Source organism: Artemia sp. Qi Xiang Cuo, unplaced genomic scaffold, assembly GCF_049724085.1.
Source record: "Artemia sp. Qi Xiang Cuo unplaced genomic scaffold, ASM4972408v1 HiC_scaffold_2954, whole genome shotgun sequence".
In the NCBI taxonomy this organism is placed as follows: Eukaryota; Metazoa; Arthropoda; class Branchiopoda; order Anostraca; family Artemiidae; genus Artemia; species Artemia sp. Qi Xiang Cuo.
In genome coordinates, this window is record NW_028300808.1 from 3,768,639 (window position 1) to 3,774,715 (window position 6,077).

Genomic DNA, 6,077 nt, shown 5'->3' on the forward strand with positions numbered 1-6,077 from the left:
ACACCTTCTATAATAACCTTATATGCCCCCAGGGTATAACTTAAAATCCTTCCCCTGAGGGTTGTGGGGGAGTGTCTTCCTCAAAAATATATTTTCTATCCGGAAATCAACTACGCTGAACAAAATGGCTATCTCAAAATTTTGATTGGATGTTTGGAGAAATGATGGGCGTGGGGGGAGGGGGGCTGCTTACACCCCGATTACTCTCGACTTAAATAGGGCACAAGCCCTTTAATTTCCAATCGAATGAGCCTCTTTGGAAGTTTCTACGGCAACACCTTCAATAAAAACCTTATATACCCCCAGGGCATAACTGAAAACGCTTGCCCTGAGGGTTGTGGGGGAGTGTCCTCCTCAAAAATGTATTTTCTATGTGGAAATCAACTACGCTGAACAAAATGGCTATCTCAAAATTTTGATTGGATGTGTTTGTGGGAATGATGGGCGTGGGGGGGCTAGTTGCCCTCCGATCATTTTCGACTATTAAAAAGGGCACTAGAACTCTCGATTTCCAATCGAATGAGCCTCTTTTGAAGTTTCTACGACAACCCCTTCCATATAAAAGCCTCTGGAAAATATGCTCCCAGGGTAATAAAACATTAAAACCCTTGCCCACTGAAGGCGTTGTGAGGTGGATGTGTCCTCCTCAAAAACATGTTTTCTATCGTGAAAATCAACTACGCTGAACAAAATGGTTATATCAAAATTTTGATTGGATGCGTTTGGGGGAATGATGGGCGTGGGGGGGGGGGCTAGTCCCCCTCCAATCATTTTTGACTATTAAAAAGGCACTAGACCTTTGAAATTCAAATCCAATGAGCCCTTTCTGCAGTTTATACAACAGCGCCTTCAATAAAAATCTTATATACCCCCAGGGCATAACATAAAACCCTTGCCCTGAGGGTTTTGGGGGAGTGTCCTCCTCAAAAACATATATTTTTTTTGGAAATAAACTACACTGAGCAACCTGGCTATTTCGCAATTGTGATTGGATGTGTTTGGGGAAATGATATGCGTGGGGGAAGGGGCTAGTCGCCCTTCAATCCCTTTTGACAATTAAAAGGGGTGCTAGCCCTTTAAATTTCCAATCGAACGAGCCCTTTTAAAGTTTCTAAGACAACGCCTTCTATAAAAGCGTTATATGTCCCAAGGGTATAACTTAAAACCCTTGCCCTAAGGGTTGTAGGGGAGTGTCCTCCTCAAAAACATATTTTCTATCTGGAAAGCAACTACGCTGAACAAAATGGCTATCTCAAAATTTTGATTGGATTTGTTTGGAGGAATGATTGGCGTGGGGGGGGGGGGGCTAGTTGCCCTCCAAACACTTTCAACTATTAAAAATGGTACCAGCCTTTCGACTTTACAAATGTCTGAGCCTGTTTTGATGTTTCTACGGAAATGCCCTCCATAAAAACTTATATGCCCCCAGGGCATAACTTAAAACCCTTGTCCTGAGGGTTATGGGGGAGTTTCATCCTCAAAAATATTTTTCTTTGTGGAAATAAACTACGTTGCACAAAATGGCTATATCGAAATTTTGATTGGATGTGTTTGGGGAATTAATGGACGTGGGGGGGCTAGTTGTCCTCCGATTACTTTCTACTATTGAAAAGGGCACTACTAGTTTAAATTTCCAATCTAATGAGCCTTTATTGAATGTTCTAAGACAACACCTTCTATAATAGCCTCATATGCCCCAGGGAATAACTTAAAAACCTTGCCCTGAGGGTTGTGGGGGAGTGTCAACCTCAAAAATATATTTTCTATCTGGAAATAAACTAAGCAGATCAAAATGGTTATCTCAAAATTCTCATTGGGTGTGGTTGGAGAACTGATGGGCATGGGGGAGGGGGGCTAGTTAAACGCCAATCACTTTCGACTATTAAAAAGGGCACTAGACCTTTGAATTTCCAGTCAAATGAGCCTGTTTTGAAGTTTCTACGACAACGCCTGCTATAAAAACCATATATGCCCCCAGGGAATAATTTAAAACCCTTACCCCGAGGGTTTTGGGGGAGTGTCCTCCTCAAAAATATATTTTCTCTCTGGAAATCAACTTTGCTGAACCAAATGGCTATCTCAAAATTTTGATTGGATGTGTTTTGGGGAGTGGTGGGCGTGGGGGGCGGCTAGATGTCCTCCGATCACTTTCGACTATTAAAAAGGGCACTAGAACTCTCGATTTCCGATCGAATGATCCCCCTTTGAAGTTTTTACGACAACCCCTTCCATATGAAGTGCCTCTGGGAAAAAAATAATAATAAATAATAATAATAAAACATTGGAGCCGTATGGCCTTTACTAAAGGCAACGCTGTAAGCGTTGCCTCTGATTAATTGTCCTCGTAAAAAACATATTTTCTATCTGAAAATCAACTACGATGAACAAAATTGCTATCCTAAAATTTTGATTGGACGTGTTTGGGGGAATGATGGGCGTGGGGGGGGGGCTAGTTCCCCTCCGACTACTTTCGACTATTAAAAAGGGCACTATACCCTTTGAATTTCCAATCAAACGAGCCTTTTTGAAGTTTTTACGACAACGCCATCTATAAAAACGTTCTATGCCCCCAGTATTTATATTTTAATCCTTGCCCCGGGGGTTTTGGGGAGTTACCTCCTCAAAAAAATAGTTTCTACATGGAAATCAACTACGCGGAAGAAAATGGCTATCTCAACATTTTGATTGGATGTGTTTGGGGGAATAATGGGCGTGGGGGGCCGATAGTTGCCCTCCAATCACTTTTGACTATTAAAAAGGGCACTAGCTTTTTGAATTTCCAATCGAATGAGCCTTTTTTGAAGTTTTGACGACAGCGCCTTCTATAAAAACCTTATGTGTCCCCAGGGTATAACTTAAAACCCTTGCCCTGAGGGTTGTGGGGGAGTGTCCCCCTCAAAATATATTTTCTATCTTGAAATCAACTACGCTGAACAAAATGGCTATCTCAAAATTTTGATTGGATTTGTTTGGGGAATAATAGGAGTGGGGGGGGGTAGTTGCCCACCAATCACTTTCGACTATTAAAAAGGGCACTAGCTTTTTGAATTTCTCATCTAATGAGCCTTTATTGAAGTTTCTACGACAGCGCCCTCTATAATAACCTTATATGCCCCCAGGGTATAACTTAAAACTCTTGTCCTGAGGGTTTTGGGGGAGTGTCCTCCTCAAAAACATATTTTCCGTTTGAAAATCAACTACGCTGAACAAAATGACTATTTCAAAATTTTGATTGGATGTACTTGGGGAAATGATGGGCGTGGGGGGGGGGCTAGTTGCACTCCAATTACTTTCGACTATTAAAAAGGGCACTAGCCCTTTAAAGTCCAATTGAATGAGCCTGTTTTGAAGTTTCTACGACAACGCCTTCTATAAAATCTTATATACCCCAAGGGCATAACTTAAAACCCTTGCCCTGAGGGTTTTGGGGGAGTTTCCTCCTCAAAAACAAATTTTCTATCCGGAAATCAACTACGCTGAACAAAATGGCTATCTCAAAATTTTTATTGGATGTGCTTGGGGAATAATGGGCGTGGTAGGGGGAGCTAGTTGCTCTCCAATCCCTTTCTACTATAAAAAGGAGCATTAGTATTTTGAATTTCCAATCTGATGAGGCTTTATTGAAGTTTCTACGCCAACGCCTTCTATAATAATCTCATATGCCCCCAGGGTATAACTTAAAATTTCTACGACAACACCTTCTATAAAAACCTTATATGCCCCCAGGGTATAACTTAAAATCCTTCCCCTGAGGGTTGTGGGGGAGTGTCTTCCTCAAAAATATATTTTCTCTCTGGACATCAACTACGCTGAACAAAATGGCTATCTCAAAATTTTGATTGGATGTTTGGAGAAATGATGGGCGGGGGGGGAGGGGGGCTAGTTACACTCCAATCACTTTCGACTATTAAAAAGGGCACTAGCCCTTTAATTTCCAATCAATTGAGACTCTTTTGAAGTTTCTACGACAACGCCTTCTCCAAAAACCATACATGTCCCCACGACATAACTTATAACCCTTGCTCTGAGGGTTGTGGAGGAGTTTCCTCCTCAAAAATATATTGTCTATCTGGAAATCAACTATTCTGAACAAAATGGCTATCTCAAAATTTTGATTGGATTTGTTTGGGGGAATGGTTGGCGTTGGGGGGGCTAGTTGCCCGCCCACGCCAAGGAAGGAGGGGAATTATATTATCAAAATAAGAATTTCAATTCCTTTGTGTCCAGATAGATTCAATTAATAATTTTCCCTTGTTAGGTTTAAGTTGATCAAAGGTTCAAGGAGCACTAATCTCTGTTACAAAATATAAAAAAAGATCTTGTCTTCGATTAAACAAATAAATGGATAACTAATTAAATACGGTTAGTCCTAGTTTCCGAGAGACAATAATTTGAAGTAAAGGATCTTTACTACCTCAGTACCCAGGGCTTGTCAATCTAATCAAGTGTAACACTTGCAATCAGAAATGTTGATATCCAAGAACTAAAATAATCATTTTTTCCGGTAAACGACAAGGACTGAACAACGGACGCAGGCAATATATGATTAGCCAACCCAGAAGAGATATTGGAAGAGTTTTGAATAATAAGAATTACAACATTTTTTTTCTTTTATTCTATTTAATAATAAGTATCAGTTTTCACTGGATTTTGAGCACCGATTTCTACCAAAACGCCTCATTTATAACACACTATCAAATTTTAGCCCTAAACCACAAGGCGATCTCACAACTGATGGCATTGGCACTCAAACTCTGTGTAACTTTCGTTTAAGAGGGGGAGGATTAATAAAAAATAAAACTTTTGGTAAAATTTAGTCCTCTGTTCCTCCCAAGAAGTTGTCGGTTCAGTTTTTTCCGATGATTATCGTCATGCCTAGCATTGACAGAAAAGTTGGAAAAAGTGTTCATTTAAGCAACAAATTAAATAGCTTGACTTGAAAAGAAGCTTAGAGAGTTTTACCTTCCTAGAACTCTTTCTTTCTTCTCTTTTATACAAGTTCCAGTGTCCGTATCGTCTGTAGCTTGCTTAAATCTTTTTGAATACTAGTGCCATAGGTTAACTATCTTTAAAAGTGTAATCACACTACTAGCCTTGAGGGTTAATTTAAATCAATATATTGGGCTATCTCTTACGCAATTTATAAACTAACTCATTTTAGTAGTTTAAAACAATTTAAAGTCCAAAATGTTTCCCCCATTAAGAGTTTATAAGGATAGAACCATCATGAGTTCAAATGAAAACAAAATCAAAGAGTTAGAAATTGCACTACAACAAGCATAGTCTAGAATAAACGCTCTAGAAGGGCAATATTGAGATGCCCCTGTCACAAATAGACTTCAAAATCTATTTGTGGAACAGGCACTTACCATCTCGTTACTAACATATCCAAGTGAGATCAAGTCATAGATTATGACCCTTAAACAAATACAAAGGAGTTTAGAAAAAAATGACATTGCTATGATTATACAACCTAGTTACTACAACCGGGAAGAGATTCAAAGATTTGCGACAAGTTTAGACATTTTTAAAATCAAAGTTTAGATCATCTAGAAAGTATTTTAAAAGAATCCTTTTTACATGAAAAATCAGCTGCGCAAAAACTACAAGAAATCTTATCCGAAAAACAAAAAACATCTGATTTGGTACACCAATTTTACTCCCAAATTAGTAGAAAGGCACTGGAGTTTGCAAAAACTTTTCCTGGTATAAGGGCAAATGATATAACTATTAGTATTTTTAAAAGTCGTATGCTCACTTCAATTGGAAGGAAAGTTCATGAACAATCTAAAGCAACAGACGACAAAGATGAATTATTAGCACTGGCAAAGAGGTTTGATTCGATTGATTTAATGTATAGGAACTTCTCAGACATGTCTTTAGGAGCAGCGGTGACTGACTCAAGAGACAATACTTCTTATGGAGAACCAAGATATAACTCTAGAGTAGAATTTCAAAACATAGGAAATTATAATTATAACCCTTAGAAATGTTTGAACTGTGGAAAGTCCAACTATTTTAGAAAAGATTAATTAAAAAAAACTTTCAAAAAATAAGTTTTTCAAAGAAAAGTAAAG